The sequence below is a fragment of the Nicotiana attenuata genome, unplaced genomic scaffold (assembly GCF_001879085.1).
Source record: "Nicotiana attenuata strain UT unplaced genomic scaffold, NIATTr2, whole genome shotgun sequence".
Lineage (NCBI taxonomy): Eukaryota > Viridiplantae > Streptophyta > Magnoliopsida > Solanales > Solanaceae > Nicotiana > Nicotiana attenuata.
Genome location: NW_017670265.1, coordinates 1,435,086 through 1,452,492, shown reverse-complemented (window position 1 = coordinate 1,452,492; position 17,407 = coordinate 1,435,086). Strand labels below are relative to the sequence as shown.

The 17,407-nt window shown below is 42.0% G+C and overlaps 1 long non-coding RNA gene across 4 annotated transcripts; it reads right to left on the bottom strand.

Moving 5' to 3' along the window:
• Positions 1-14,230: 14,230 nt before the first annotated feature.
• LOC109236950 lies at positions 14,231-15,963 on the bottom strand. Of its 4 annotated transcripts, none has more exons than XR_002069570.1 (4): positions 15,668-15,963; positions 15,266-15,507; positions 14,947-15,044; positions 14,231-14,439 (listed from the first exon to the last, which is right to left on the bottom strand). It is a non-coding gene; the product is annotated as an uncharacterized LOC109236950 (long non-coding RNA). The 4 variants fall into 4 exon arrangements; XR_002069569.1 differs by having other exon boundaries at positions 15,266-15,341; positions 15,668-15,961; XR_002069572.1 differs by having other exon boundaries at positions 14,974-15,044; positions 15,266-15,341; positions 15,668-15,961.
• Between the last annotated feature and the right edge of the window lie 1,444 nt (positions 15,964-17,407).

Below are 17,407 nucleotides of genomic sequence, written 5' to 3'. Positions count from 1 at the left end.
TCGCAGATGCGAAAAATGGACTTTTAAGTGACAACCGCGGATGCGGTGCTTTGGACGCAGATGCGGTACCGCAGGTGCGAAAAGCCTGAGTCAGAAAGTATAAAAGACTTCCTTCGCGATTTTGGTCATTTTTCTCAAATATTTCAATTCGGGGTGGAACTTTTGAGAGCAATTTCAAGGGAGATTTTTAGAGGGATTCATTGAGGTAAGGTCCTTGGTTCCTAAGCTCGTTATTATGGTGATTTTTATCATTTTAAGCATGAAAATTTAAGGAAAATCAGTGGTAAATTGGGGGTTAGGGCTTGGTTAATTGGAGAGTTTTGAGTGGTGATTTGAGGGACCATTTGAGGTCCGATTTTGGTACTTTTGGTATGGCTGAACTCATGAGAGTGTGAGGATCCGAATATGTAAATTATACCCGATTCCGAGACGTGGGCCCGGAGGGCATTTTGGTCATTTTACCTAATTTCGCGTATTAGCTTAGAATTTATTTGTAGAATCAGTTACTTGAAATGTTATTTACATTATGCAATTGAATTGAATAGATTCGGGCCATTTGGAGTGAAGTACTCGTGGCAAGAACGTGGTTTCAGATTGACTTTTGAGCCGGTACGAGGTAAGTGGCTTGTCTAACCTTGTGCGGGGGAAACTCCCCTTAGGATTTGGTATTATTGATGTTTTAATTGCCTTGTACGTGAGGTGAGGAGTACGTACTTGTGCTAATTGTTGAAAAATCCAGTTTTTATTAAGTACTTAGAATTGTGTTTCTTTTCCTGTTTATACTACTCGCAATTTAAGCATGTCGTTAGCTTAGGGAAGCATGTATAATTGACTTAATTACTTTACTTGCTCAAACTTCCTTATTTGGATTATGTGCAGCATGCTAGGCTAGAAATACCCGCTTTACCTTGGTATCGGATTTGAATTGAATTGTGTATTTTTTTCGTGTTGTTACTGTGTGTTTACTTTGGGACTACGGGACGGTATCCGGGAGATCCCCGCTGTATGTTTACTTTGAGACTACGGATTTTCATTCCGGGAGATCCTCCTGCACTTTTACATTAGAACTACGGGACTGCACCCGGTGGATTCCCCCAGTACTGAGTATTTACATTTGGGACTACGAATCGGGATTCCGGTAGATCCCCGCGCACTATGAGTTGGACTACGGAATAGTATCCCAGGAGATCCACTGGATATTTATATTTGGGACTACAGGACGGTATCCTGGGAGATCCCCGGTTGTTATCTCTATGTGAGTTGTATTCCCTTCCGTGATTATTTTGTCTCTGTTATATCTGTTGTTGTTCTTTCTATCCTGTATTACTTCTTACTGTTGCACTTAACTATACTGTCTTATTCTATGCTGTTACACCTTGTATTTCATTTAACCTTAGTAGGGTCCTGACTTTCCTCGTCACTACCCGACCGAGGTTAGGCTTGGCACTTACTGAGTACCGCTGTGGTGTACTCATGCCCTTTCTGCGCATGTTTTTCATGTGCAGATCCAGGTACTTCCACTCAGTCTTATCTAGAGCTGTCAATATGGGCCGGGGCCGGGCTAGCCTAGCCCAGCCCATGTGGGCTTTAGCAATTGACGGGCTGGGCTGGGCTAGCCCACTATTTTGATGGGCCTTATTATGGTCAGCCCACCCCAGCCCTATGTGGGCCACAGGCCCCCACGGGCCGGCCCATCATTTTTAAAAATATAATTTTAAATTTTTTCTTTACGTTCTGACCTAAAAAAAATCTAATTATTTAAAGTTAAAAAATATCTTATTGGAAAAAATTCGCAAAACTTAATAACGTTTTATATTGTTCCAGTATATCACAATAAACACTAAAAAAAGTAAAAGACAAGACTATATTTCATTCACTAAAAGTCAAAACTTAAAACAAACTATTCAAGAGAATGTTCATGATGCTTATGACATATCCAACACATCATCTTCATCAAACACATTTGAATCCGCTTGTGACAAGGTTGTCTTAACATCTTCGCTTTCATCTACATCTACAATTCATATGCAATATTAATTAGTTAAATATTAAAAATAATTAAATTTTAAAAATTAATAATATTTAAATTCACATAAAAAAATATTACCAGTTTGAGTTTGGGAAAACCTGTGCAGCCAATTTCGAGTAGTAACAAGTGTTTGGACATTTACATAATAAATGCAACTTCTGTACTTTGTAAGAACACGCCACCAATGCTAAATGTTGATTCCGATGCTACAATGGTAATAAGAATACTAAGTACATCACGCACCATCACTGAAAGATCGGGATATTTTCTAGAATGGTTCTTCCCATACATGACAACATCCATCTCTTGAAACTTCTCAAGATCAAATTTTGGTTCCTCTTAGTGAAGATCCAATTCTGACTTTCCTTCTCTAAAGGCAGTATACTTTTTATTTTTTATATATTTTAATAAATATCTTATTAGGCCCACGGGTCGGCCCGGCCCAGCCTCAGTCAAGCCTCACGGGCCACGGGCTTACTCGGGCCGGGCTTAAAAGCCTCGTTTTTAAACGGGCTCAAAAAATTCTAGCCCAACCCTGTTAAATCACGGGCTGGGCTGGGCTGGCCCTACGGGCCAAGCCCATATTGACGGCTCTACTCTTATCACGCTTGAGGCGAGGCGCTTTGTGGAGACTCCGAGGTATATCTGCCACGTCCGCAGACAGAAGAGACCCTTTCTATTCTTAGCACTAGTATAGCCCTTTTTGCATTTTCCCCTTGTTGGTAGACATTTCTGGAGTTAGAGCTTACTATGAAATCTTTTAGCTTGTGATTCATGGGGTTCCGAATTTTGGGAGTGTTAGATGGAGATTCTTGTACAGTTATATGCCAGGCGGCATCTTAAAAACTGTTTAACTTTGGTATCTCGGTTTTTAGTCGTTTTTTTCCGCAATTGTTTCATTTCCGCATTTGTTAGGCTTACCTAGTCGTAGAGACTAGGTGCCGTCACAATAGTTCACGGAGGGCGAACTGGGGTCGTGACAGGGGAAAATCAAGTAACAACAGAAAACCAATAGATAAACATAAAGAACACTATAACTAAATTATCAGCAAGAATCAGGAAAATCAAGGACAAGTGCACGACATCACCCTTCGTGCTTTACACTCTCAAAATCATGCACGTTATCACCCTTCGTGCTTTGCACTCTTCCTGACCCAAGCAACAATGACAAAGCAATTTGGGCAAGGGAATCAATAACATCACAATAAAATCAAGTAACCACAGAAAACCAATAAAAAAACGTAAAGAACACCATAACGCAATTATCAGCAAGAATCAGAAAATCAAGGACAAGTGCATGGCATCACCCTTCGTGCTTTTACTCTCGTCCTCACCATTAGAATTGATATAATCGGCACGGCATCATCCTTCGTGCTTTTACCTCACATAATCATTGCACGGAATCATCCTTCGTGCATTATCACTCATATCGTGGCACGACATTGTACATCTTGCGGCACGGCATCACCCTTCGTGCTTTAACCTCACAATATCGGCACTGCATCACCCTTCGTACATTAACACTCTCTCCCAAATATCATTCATGGCATCACCCTTCGTGCTTTTACACTCTTCCTTACCCAAGAAACAATCACAAAGCAATACGGGCAAGGGAATCAATAAAATCACAATAGAATCCCGGCAAGGGAAAAATAGCATAACAATATCCCGGCAAGGGAAACAATATCATGAGTAATAACATCCCGGCAAGGGAGATAATATCAAAAGCAATAACATTCCGGCAAGGGAGATAATATCAAAAGCAATAACATCCCGGCAAGGGAGACAATATCATAAACCTCTTCTCTTTTCCACAATTACTTCACAACTCGATTCACAACTTGAGCCAACGATGTAGAATGTTTAATTACCAATAATGCATCCACAACTCTTTTTTCAACTTGAGCCAACGCTCTACAATGTTCAATTACCAATAATACTTCCACAAGCCTTGTTCAACAATAGAAGTCATCATATAAAGCATGAACAATACGAAACGGAGTCACATTTATCACAGTACAAGACTCACGGGCATGCTTGACACCGGCGTATAGATACTCGTCACCATGCCTATACGTCGTACTCAACAATTAACACATAGCAAATAAGACACAACTCCTAATCCCTCAAGCTAAGGTTAGACCAAACACTTACCTCAATGCCACGAACACAATTCAAGCCTCAACTACCGCTTTACCTCTTGTTTCCACCACCAATTCGCTTGTATCTAGCCACAATTTAATTAATTCTATTAATAAATGCTAAATGAATCAACTCTAATGCATGAATATAGGTTTTCAAATGATTTCCGCAAAAAGCCAAAAATTAACCCCGGGAACGCTTGGTCCAAACTCGAAATTCGGACCAAAACCCGACTACCCATTCACCCCCGAGCCCGGATATATAAATGGTTTTGGAATCCGACCTCAATTTGAGGTCTAAATCCCCAAATTTCAATATTCTTAAGTTCTACCCAAAATTCCCAATTTCAAAACTCTAGATTCTAGGATGAAATCTTGTAAAAAGAAGTTAAGGAGTGAAAGAAATGAGTTTAAAATCACTTACTTGTGTTTTGGGGAAGAAAGAGTGTTTGAAAAATCACCTCTTATGTTTTAGGTTTTTGAACAATGAAAAATGGCTGAAAAGGCCCGTTTATATATACCCCCCTCAGATCCTCACCGTTGACCGAAGAAAAAGGAGCGCGGCCGCGGAGCTCCACCGCGGATCGCAAAATATCGAGCGCGGCCGCGAAGACTGGCCTTGCTCACCGCTGACTGCATATATCCCACCGCGGTCACGAAGACCCCACCGCGGACTACGAAGCTTGGCTTCAGAGACCTGCAACTTTCTCTGAACCTGCAACTCTTATGTTCTAAGTCTAAATTCACTCCGTGGCCTATCCAAAACTCACCCGAGCCCTCGGGGCTCCAAACCAAACATGCACACAAGTCCCAAAATATCATATGGACTTGCTCGTATGATCAAATCGTCAAAATAATATCAACAACTATGAATTAAACCTCAAATTCATGAAATCACTCAAGATCATCAAAATTACTATTTTCTCAACTATAGGTCCGTTTTATACCAAACCAATTCCGATCTTTACCAAATTTTACAGATTCAACTTAATCATTATTTCAAACTTGTACCGGGCTCCGGAACCAAGATACGGGCTCGATACCATCAAGAAAAAGCATCAATTCACTTCTAAAAACCTTTATATTTTCCAGAAAATAATTTTCTTTAAAAAATTCATTTTCTCGGGCTTGGGACCTCGGAATTCGATTCCGGGTACACGCCCAAGTCCCATATTTTACTACAGACCCTACGAGACCGTCGGATCACGGGTCTGGGGCCGTTTACCAAGAATGTGGACCAAAGTCAACTTTATTCAGTTTTAAAAGCAAATTTCCATGTTTTACTTAGTTTTCACATAAAAATTTTCGAAAACGCGCCCGGACTGCACACGCAAATCGAGGTGGAACAAAAAGAGGTTTTTAAGGCCTCGGAACACACAATTTACTTTCAAAATGAGTGGTGATCTTTTGGGTCATCACATCCTCCACCTCTAAAACAACCGTTCGTCCTCGAACGGACATAAGAAAGAAGTACCTGAGTCGGAGAAGAGATGGGGATATCGGCTCCGCATATCGGACTCGGACTCCCAGGTCGCTGCCTCAACAAGCTGACCTCTCAACTGAACACGAACTGACGGGAACTTCTTCGATCTCAACTGACGAACCTGCCGGTCTAGAATAGCTACAGGCTCCTCCTCATAGGACAAGTCCTTGTCCAACTGGACAGTGCTGAAGTCTAACACGTGGGATGGATCGTCGCGATAATTCCGAAGCATGGACTCATGAAATACTGGATGTACGGCTGATAAACTCGGCGGCAACGCAAGTCTGTAAGCCACCTCTCCCACTCGATCAAGAATCTCAAACGGGCCAATGAATCCAGGGCTAAGCTTGCCCCTCTTCCCAAATCTCATCACGCCCTTCATAGGAGACACCGGAAGCAACACCCGCTCTCCGACCATGAATGCCACATCACGAACCTTGCGGTCGGCATAACTCTTCTGCTTGGACTGAGTTGTACGAAGCCTATCCTGAATGATCTTAACCTTGTCCAAGGCATCCAGTGCTAGGTCCGTACCCAACGACCGAGCCTCTCCCGGCTCAAACCACCCAACCGGCGACCGACACCGCCTACCATATAAAGCCTCGCAAGGAGCCATCTGGATGCTCGACTGGTAAATGTTGTTGTAGGCAAACTCCGCTAAAGGCCAAAACTGATCCTATGAGCCTCCACAGTCAATAACACAAGCTCGGAGCATATCCTCCAAGATCTGAACAGTACGCTCGGACTACCCGTCCGTCTGAGGATGAAATGTTGTGCTCAACTCGACCCGTGTGCCCAACTCACGCTGAACTGCCCTCTAGAAATGCGAGGTAAATTGCGTACCTAAGTCAGAAATGATAGAAACGGGCACACCATGAAGACGAACAATCTCCCGGATATAGATCTCAGCTAACCTCTCAGAAGAATAGGAGACTGCCACAGGAATGAAATGTGCTGACTTGGTCAGCCTATCAACAATAACCCACACTGCATTGAACTCCCTCTGAGTCCGTGGGAGTCCAACAACGAAGTCCATAATAATCCGCTCCCACTTCCACTCAGGAATCTCAATCTTCTGAAACAGACCACCAGGTCTCTGATGCTCGTACTTCACCTGCTGACAATTCAAACACCGAGCCACATATGCAACAATATCCTTCTTCATTCTCCTCTACCAATAATGCTGCCGCAGATCCTGATACATCTTAGCGATGCCCGGATGAATAGAGTACCGGGAACTATGGGCCTCCTCTAGAATCAACTCTCGAAGTCCATCCACATTAGGCACACAAAACGACCCTGCATCCTCAAAACTCCATCATCTCCAACTGTAACCTGCTTGGCACCTCCGTGCCGCACTGTGTCCCTAAGACCACACAAATGAGAATCATCATACTGCCGATCTCGGATACGCTCAAATAATGAAGAACGAGCGACTGTGCAAGCTAACACACGGCTGGGCTCGGAAACATCTAACCTCACGAACTAATTGGCCAAAGCATGAACATCCAAAGCAAGCGATCTCTCACAGACCGGAATATACGCAAGACTGCCCATACTGGCTGACTTTCTACTCAAAGCATCGGCCACCACATTGGCCTTCCCCGGATGATATAAGATGGTGATATCATAGTCTTTCAATAGCTCCAACCACCTCCTCTACCTCAAATTTAGTTCCTTTCGCTTGAACAAATACTGCAGACTCTTGTGATCCGTGAACACCTCACATGACACTCTATACAAATAGTGCCTCCAAATCTTCAGCGCGTGAAGAATGGCTGCTAACTCCAAATCATGAACTTGATAATTCTTCTCATGAATCTTCAACTGCCGCGAAGCATAAGCAATGACCTTAACATCCTTCATCAACACCGCACCAAGTCCAATACGAGATGCGTCAAAATAAATTGTATATGGCACTGAACCTGTGGGCAAAACCAACACTGGCGCCGTAGTCAAAGCTGTCTTGAGCTTCTGAAAGCTTGCCTCACACTAATCCGGCCACCTGAACTGGGCACCCTTCTGGGTCAACTTGGTCATCGGGGCTGCAATAGATGAAAACCCCTCCATAAACCGACGGTAATAGCCTGCCAAACCCAAGAAACTCTAGATCTCTATAGCTGATGCGAGTCTAGGCCAGTTCTTGACTGCCTCTATCTTCTTCGGATCCACTTGAATACCCTCTGCTGAAAAACGTGGCCCAAGAATGCAACTGAACTCAACCAAAACTCGCACTTCGAAAACTTCATACAACTGACTATCCCTCAGAGTCTGAAGAACGACTCGAAGATGCTGCTCGTGCTCCTCCCGGCTGCGGGAATAGATCAAAATATCGTCAATGAAGACAATCACGAAGGAATCCAAATAAGGCCTGAACACCCGGTTCATCAAATCCATGAAAGCTGCTGGGGCATTTGTCGATCCGAGTGACATCACCAAGAACTCATAATGCCCGTACCGAATGCGGAAAGCTGTCTTAGGGACATCGGATGCCCTAATCCTCAACTGATGGTAGCCAGATCTCAAGTCGATCTTAGAAAATACTTGGGCACCCTGAAGCTGGTCAAACAAATCATCAATCCTCGACAATGGGTACTTATTCTTGGTTGTGACCTTGTTCAATTACCGGTAATATATACACATCCTCTTCGATCCGTCCTTCTTCTTAACAAACAACACAGGCGTACCCCAATGAGAGACACTAGGCCTAATAAATCCCTTATCAAGCAAGTCTTGCAACTGCTCCTTCAATTCTTTCAACTCAGGCGGGGCCATACCATAAGGCAGAATAGAAATGGGCTGAGTGCCCGGAGCCAAATCAATGCAGAAGTCAATATCCCTATCTGATGGCATGCCCGGCAGGTCTGAAGGAAATACCTCAGGAAACTCACGAACACAGGTACATAATCCATAGAAGGAACCTCAGCACTAGAATCACGAACATACGCTAAATAGGCCAAACATCCCTTATCATCCATACGCCGAGCCTTCATATATGAGATAACCCTACGGGTAGAATGACCAGGAGTCCCTCTCCACTCTAGATGAGGTAAACCCGGTAAGGCTAAGGTCACAGTCTTGGCATGACAGTCCAAGATAGCATGGTAAAGTGATAACCAGTCCATCCCCAATATGACATCAAAATCAACCATATCCAAAAGTAACAAATCTACTCGAGTCTCAAGACCCCCAATCACAACTTCACAAGAATGATGAACACGATCTACTACAATAGAATCACCCACCGGTATAGACACATATACAGGATCACTCAAGGAATCACTAGGCACGACCAGATACGGTGCAAAATAAGATGACACATAGGAGTATGTAGATCCTGGATCAAATAGAACTGAAGCATCTCTACTACAAACCAGAACACTACCTATGATAACTACATCGGAGGCCTCAGCCTCAAGCTTGGCTGGACGACCATAACATCGGGGCTGGGGACCACCACTCTGAACTACACCTCTAGGACGGCCTCTTGCTGGCTGGCCTCCACCTCTAATACCTCTACCTCCACCTCTAGTACCTCTACCTCCCCCTCTAGCTAGATGAGCGGGCGGTGGAACACTCGGTGCCTGAACCATGGTACGGGAACCCTGATGCTGAGAGCTGCTCGGTGCTTGAGGGTAAAATCTAGCAATATGCCTCGTATCGCCACAAGTATAACAAGCCCTCGGCTGCTGAGACTACTGACCCTGACGGCCTGAATGACTACCCTGAAAACTCTGGAGCGACGGTGCACTGATAGGAGCTGGTGGTGCACTGTAGGACAACTGATCGGAATACTGCATATGAGAACCACGGCCACCTGGAGCACCGTGAGAAGCCTGAAGTGCTGAATGAAATGGCCTGGAAGAATGGCCCCTACCAAAAGAATCTCGGCCTCCAGATGAAGCGCCACTGAACCTGCTCGAACGACGAGGCCTCTTGTCAGACCCCTGACCACTCCCCTGTGATAGAACCATCTCCACTCTCCTGGCCACATTGGCCGCATCCTGAAAAGAAATCTCGCTCCCCGTCCCCTTAGCCATCTGCAGTCGAATAGGATAAACGAGTCCCTCAATGAACCTCTTCACACTCTCTCTCTCGGTGGGAAGTATAATAAGAGCATGACGGGCCAAGTCAATAAATCTGGTCTCGTACTGAGTAACAGTCATAGAACCCTGCTAGAGACACTTAAACTGCCTCCGATAGTTCTCCCTCTGAGTGATAGGAAGAAACTTCTCCAGAAATAGCTGAGAAAATTGATCCCAAGTCAAAGCTGGTAACCCAGCTGGTCTAGCCAAACAATAATCTCTCCACCAAGTCTCGGCGGATCCAGGCAAACGAAAAGCAGCAAAGTCGACCCCATTGGTCTCCACTATCCCCATGTTCCGTAAAACCTCATGATAGCTGTCCAAATAATCCTGGGGATCCTCAGAAGATGTACCACCAAGAGTAGTAGTGAAGAGCTTGGTGAAACCTATCCAACCTCCACACAGCCTCCGAAGACGTAGCTGATCCATCCCCAGTCTGTGCTGCTGCTCGGCTGAAGAAGCGGTACGTGACCTCGCCATTCGTGAAAGGACAAGAGTAGAGGTTTCAATTTAGTAGTGAGAGAACAAAATCGCATGACAGAGAAGAATAGAAGTGAAATTGTTCCTAACTCTGTAGGACGTCTTCGTACCGATCCCTCAGACTTTACTAAGCTTGTCCGTGAGTTGTGAGACCAAAGCAACCTAGAGCTCTGATACCAACTTGTCACGACCCGGATTTCCCACCCTCGGGAGTCGTGATGGTGCCTACTAGTGAAAGCTAGGCAAGCTAATTATTCCACTTATTTAACCCTTTTCATTTTTAATCTTTTAACAATTGTGAATAAACATTATCTAAACAGCAGAAGTAATAAAGCGGAAGAATGAAATGTAACAATTTAATAATAATACCGATACTAATCCATAAACATAAGCTACCCAGAATTGGTGTCACAATCTTACAAACTGTCTAAGAATACTATAAATAGGGGTCCGAAAGATAAATACAACGCTGTTTCTGAAGTACGTAAAAGAAACAGTATGGAAAGATAGAAGGAGACGCCAAGGCTTGTGGACGCCTACAGGACTACCTCGGGTCGCCTGATGGACTGAAAGTAACAACCTCACTGTGGTCCAAAAGCTATAGCACCGGGATCTGCACACAGTGCAGAGTGTAGTATCAGCACAACCAACCCCATGTGCTGGTAAGTGCCTAGCCTAACCTCGGCGAAGTAGTGACGAGGCTAGGACCAGACTACCAAATAAACCTGTGCAGTTAATTCATATACAGCGAAAAAATAAAGGCAGAAATTTACAGGTAAAGATAGGAGGGGGAAAACATATTGCGGGGGAAATCAAGTAACAACAGAAAACTAATAGATAAACGTAAAGAACACATAACTAAATTATCAGCAAGAATCAGGAAAATCAAGGACAAGTGCACGGCATCACCCTTCGTGCTTTACACTCTCAAAATCATGCATGACATCACCCTTCGTGCTTTACACTCTTCCTCACCCAAGCAAAAATCACAAAGCAATTTGGTAAGGGAATCAAAAACATCACAATAAAATCAAGTAACCACAGAAAACCAATAAATAAACGTAAAGAACACCATAACGCAATTATCAACAAGAATTAGGAAAATCAAGGACAAGTGCACGGTATCACCCTTCGTGCTTTTACTCTCGTCCTCACCATAAGAATCAATATAATCGGCACGGCATCACCCTTCGTGCTTTTACCTCACATAATCATGGCACGGAATTATCCTTCGTGCATTATCACTCATATCATGGCACGGCATTGTACATCGTGCGGCACGGCATCAACCTTCGTGCTTTAACCTCACAATATCGACACGGCATCACCCTTCATGCATTAACACTCTCTCACAAATATCATGCACGGCATCACCCTTCGAGCTTTTACACTCTTCCTTACCCAAGCAACAATCACAAAGCAATACGGGCAAGGGAATCAATAAAATCACAATAGAATCCTGGCAAAGGAACAATAGCATAACAACAATATCCCGGCAAGGGAAACAATATAATGAGTAATAACATCCCGGCAAGGGAGATAATATCAAAAGCAATAACATCCCGGCAAGGGAGATGATATCAAAAGCAATAACATCCCGGCAAGGGAGACAATATCATAAACCTCTTACAATTACTTCACAACTTGATTCACAACTTGAGCCAACGCTCTACAATGTTCAATTACCAATAATGCTTCCACAACTCATTTCACAACTTAAGCCAACCTCTACAGTGTTCAATTACCAATAATACTTCCACAAGCCTTGTTCAACAATAGAAATTATTATATAAAGCATGAACAATACGAAACAGAGTCACATTTATCATAGTACAAGACTCACGGACATGCTTGACACCAGCGTATAGATACTCGTCACCATGCCTATACGTCGTACTCAACAATTAACACATAGCAAATAAGACACAACTCCTAATCCCTCAAGATATGGTTAGACCAAACACTTACCTCAATGCCACGAACACAATTCAAGCCTCAACTACCGCTTTACCTCTTGTTTCCACCACCAATTAGCTTGTATCTAGCCACAATTTAATTGATTCTATTAATAAATGCTAAATGAATCAACTCTAATGCATGAATATAGGTTTTCAAATGATTTCCCCAAAAAGCCAAAAATCGACCTCGGGCCCGCTTGGTCCAAACTCGAAATTCGGACCAAAACCCGACTAGCCATTCACCCCCGAGCCCAGATATATAATTGATTTTGGAATCCTACCTAAATCCGAGGTCTAAATCCCCAAATTTCAATATTCCTAAGTTCTACCCAAAATTCTCAATTCCACCATGAAAACTCTAGATTCTAGGATGAAATCTTATAAAAAGAAGTTACGGAGTGAAAAAAATGAGTTTAAAATCACTTACTTGTGTTTTGGGGAAGAAAGAGTGTTTGAAAAATCGCCTCTTATGTTTTAGATTTTTGAAAAATGAAAAATGGCTGAAAAGGCTCCTTTATATATACCCCTCTCAGATCCTCACCGCTGACCGCAGAAAAAGGATCGCGGCCGCGGAGCTCCACCGCGGACCGCGAAATATCGAGCGCGGCCGCGAAGACTGGCCTTGCTCATCGCTAACCGCATATATCCCACCGTGGTCGCGAAGAGCCCACCACGGTCGCGAAGACCCCACCGCGGATCGCGAAGCTTGGCTTCAGAGACATGCAACTTTCTCTGAACCTGCAACTCTTATGTTCTAAGTCTAAATTCACTCCGTGGCCTATCCAAAACTCATCCGAGCCCTCGGGGCTCCAAACCAAACATGCACGCAAGTCCAAAAACATCACACGGACTTGCTCGTGCGATCAATTCGTTAAAATAACCTCAACAACTATGAATTAGACCTCAAATTCATGAAATCACTCAAGATCATCAAAATTACTATTTTCTCAACTATAGGTCCGTTTTATACCAAACCAATTCCGATCTTTACCAAATTTTACAGATTCAACTTAATCATTATTTCAAACTTGTACCGGGTTCCGAAACCAAGATACGGGCCTGATACCATCAAGAAAATGCATCAATTCACTTCTAAAAACCTTTATATTTTCTAGAAAATAATTTTCTTAAAAAAATTCATTTCTCGGGTTTGGGACCTCAGAATTCGATTCCGGGCACACGCCCAAGTCCCATATTTTACTACGGACCCTACGAGACCGCCGGATCACGGGTCCGAGTCCGTTTACCAAGAATGTTGACCAAAGTCAACTTTATTCAATTTTAAAAGCAAATTTCCATATTTTACTTAGTTTTCACATAAAAACTTTTCGAAAACGCGCCCGGACTGCGCACGCAAATCGAGGTAGGACAAAAGAGGTTTTTAAGGCATCGGAACATAGAATTTACTTTCAAAACGAGTGATGACCCAAAAGGTCATCACAAATGGAGGTCGAAGTAAGAGAGAGAAAAAGAGAACATTCGAGAAGACGGATAAAGGAAAAGTGGGAGATAAACCTCACATATTATTGATACCTGTAATGAATATATATACATAGTATCCTATCTAATTAACTAAATGTCTGGCCTAGCCACTTTGCATTTAACTAACCACTTTACAACTAACTAGCCATTTTATATAATTAGCCAATCTCAATACCCTCCCCCTCCCTCAAGTTGGTGGTATCGAAAAGTCGCCACTGATACCAATTAGAAGCGACAGTTGGGTCGCTCCAAGCAAAACCGTCACAGAATGTTATTTGTAACGACTCCTAGAGGTCGCCACAAAACATATCCATTAGTGGCGAGCTTAGTCGCTACAATAGGTACGGAAGATCCGCAATGACAAGGTAGATTTTTGTCTGGTCGCCACTGAAGAATAACTTTCTGTGGCGGCTATAGCTATTACACTTTCATTGGCAGCTCTTATCGTCACTATTGTATGAAACGTCGCTACTAAAACTTAATTTTTTACTATTTTTCTTAAAACAATTAACTTGCAACAATATTTCTATTTAAATTACACAACTGTATTAGAAGAGACACCATTCAAAGCATTTGTCAAACAAAGTGATCAAAGATTTTTATTAAAAATTCATAACATAGAATTTGTGAATACACATGAAACGTCGTAAAGAAAAAGCAAAAATAAATTCTATTTGAGCTCCTTTGCTAGCATCATTTCCTCCGGAAAAATATATGGCCTCAAAATGCAGCAAGAAGCTCTCATGTCCTAGAATGCAGCCAAAGGAGGGAGCGAAAATCCCTAAATAAAATCAGAAGAAAATAATATTAGCCGCTCCCAAGTGAAATGATGTAACCATGTCAATATATTTTTAAAAAGCACGTTAACAATGATGACCAAAATTAGTTTATCTCATATGTAAGTGCCCAAACTATTAAAAATGATAAATACATACCAACAACCAATGATACATATATAAAATATGAATTTTCTTTATTGCTTATACACTAATCATATTCTCTGTGATAGAAAAAAATCTCATAGATGTCATATCATAGTTTTGTGATGGAAGAATAGTTTGACAACATACCATTTGAAATAATTCTTGAGTAGCTGATATAAATTGAGTCATGTTTCATATTCCTAAGGCTGTCCCAATTTGCACTATGTTCTCTCTGTTTCTTCTTCTAATAAGTGCTTTTCCAACTATAGTTTACTAACTTCAAAGTGAAACTACTAGATGAAGAGTACAAAGTGGACTTTCATATGCATGCATATAACTCTATCATTCGTAGGAGTACAAACTACCAGATGAAGAGTTAGACTTTTCATTACTGCTTCTATGTTGTTGGTGGACTCTCTCATTTTCCCAGATATTTCGATGTCCCTTAACTTTTCCAAGTCTTCTGCAATAAAAGATAAAAGGCCAAAACAAAAAACAAAAACACGCGCACATAGAGAGAGTAAAGATAAGCAAAACAAAGAATTGAAATAAACAAAAGAAGAAGCAGAACAAAGAATTGATAGAAATAAAAATGTAGAAACAACTAATTAGATGTAGTAACAATACACACACAATTCAGTGGCTAAATTCAATTCATCATCAAAAGAACTAGATTTGACTTACCCCCAAAGAAATTTTCTCTAGCTGAAGAAAAATGGTACTGGTCGCGGTCGATCACCTGTTTTACAAGCAGAAAAACCTTCAAGGGCAACAAAACAAGAGTTGTTCAGAGATCCAGAAAGATCGACAAAATGCAGAAATAGCATAACAAACCCTAAAATAGAAAAGAAAGACCTCAGCTTAACCTCCCGTGCAACAGTAGCTGCGAGAACCAATGAAACCCTAGAAATAGGAAGTCACAAGATCTGGAATTGTCGAAATTTATTTATTTCGTTGCTTCGAAAGCACATAAATTGGAATTGACTGGAAATGTGAGTATTTTCATGAAATATGATATGCAAGAAAAAACAGCCAAATCGACTCGAAAGAAACCAAATCAAACCAACACAAAAGAATGATTTGTACCTCAATGTTACTCAAATTTTAGCTTTTGGTAAATAGACCTCTGCTACCTCCTTCAAATCTACTCCTCTTTACAGAAATGAGATTGAATTTTTTTCGGCTGAGAGGAAAATGGATTCCTTTAATGTTGGGGAACACGAGTTCAGTGAGAAACATTAATCTATTTTTTGAGGAAGATGAAATATGGAAGGGGGAAGAGGGAATTGGGGAAAATGGGATTTGGGGGAAACGAGAGAGGAAATTTTGGGTCTGAACTGGTGGGGGTGAACCATTTTGAGTTTTCACAAAATCAAATGTCAAAATAAAAGAATTAGAAGTGACATAAAGGTTGCCACAAAAACTCCACTTTTAGTAGCGAAGAAGTCGCCACAAAAGCTTTTTAGAGGCAACTTCTTCAAGTTCGCTACAAATACTTTTTCATCCATGTTCTTAAGTTCATATTTTGTGGCGACCAACATATAGTCGCTACTATATATGTTATTTTCTATGGCGACTGTAAGGATCGCTACTAATCTATCATTTTTGTGGCAACATTTTTTGGTCGCCATAAAAACCCTTTCTTTTGTAGCAATTATATCTGTCGCTGCTAAAAGTCGTGACAAAAAAAAATCTCATTTCTTGTAGTGAGCTAAACCCATAGCTAGGGTTGTGACCCAACCCTAGTGTGGGTATTTGATTTTAGGGCTTGAATGTGAATGGGTTAGTGATATTTAGCCTAGTTCTTGCTAGAACTATAGAATTAATGGTTGCAAACATTGATTCATGCCTTTATGACTTAGTCTCTACTTGAGAAAGTGGGACTAAGTCTAGGACAACTAGGCTAACAAGGAATTGGGGTGAACTCATAAAATTGATAGCCCCAATGAAAGGGTTAAATCTAGAGATAGTGATACCCGACTTGAGCTAGTATCACTTGATTTGTATGAATACCCATTGGACTTGAGAAAGTCAAATTGGGTAAAATCAGTCAAACTACCGAGAGGTATAGAGTGAGTACCCGGGTGTGATAGCTATATTACAATCCCAACTAATCAAGCTTGCCCTAGATTTTGCTACCCGTTAGATATCCACCTAGGTAGAAGTCACAACCCTAGTCTATTTAAACACTTGAAGCAACAACAAAAATATTGTCCTTAGTTTCAATCATTGCAATCTTTAGAGTAAAGTTAGAAGTAGAAATCAAACACAAATTTGTGGAAGTGTAATTAGACTCAAAGACCGCATCTAGCTTAGATATAAACCTAATTCCAAGCATTAACTCCCCGTGGATTCGATCCCGACCTAGTTGGGTTAAAATTGCATCGACCACTCTCGCTACTCAATAGTAGTGTAAGCTTGGACCCGATCAAATTTTGGCACCGTTGCCGGGGAGTTAGACGGTCTTAGCTATATATCTTAGTATTTGTGTGTTTTGTTTTTCTTTCCTTCGATTTTTCTAAGTTTGTGTGTTAGTTACTTTTAGGTACCAAATGGCTCTTAACAACGAAGCCCTCGGGAATATACCATTGGGGAGGAGGTAGATGACGAACAAGTGGATGAGGTTCATCTTGAACCTCAAGTACAAAGGAGAGGCCGCCAGCCTCATGACAACTTCCCAAACCTTCCCCTACCTCATCCAAGGGTAGCACATAGGCTGTTGCCCAATGAAGGCTATGCGAGTGAAATAGTCCTGCCCCGAATTAGGGCAGACAACTTTCAAATAACCAATGTCATGCTTACACTGTTGGAACAGAGGAGTTTCTT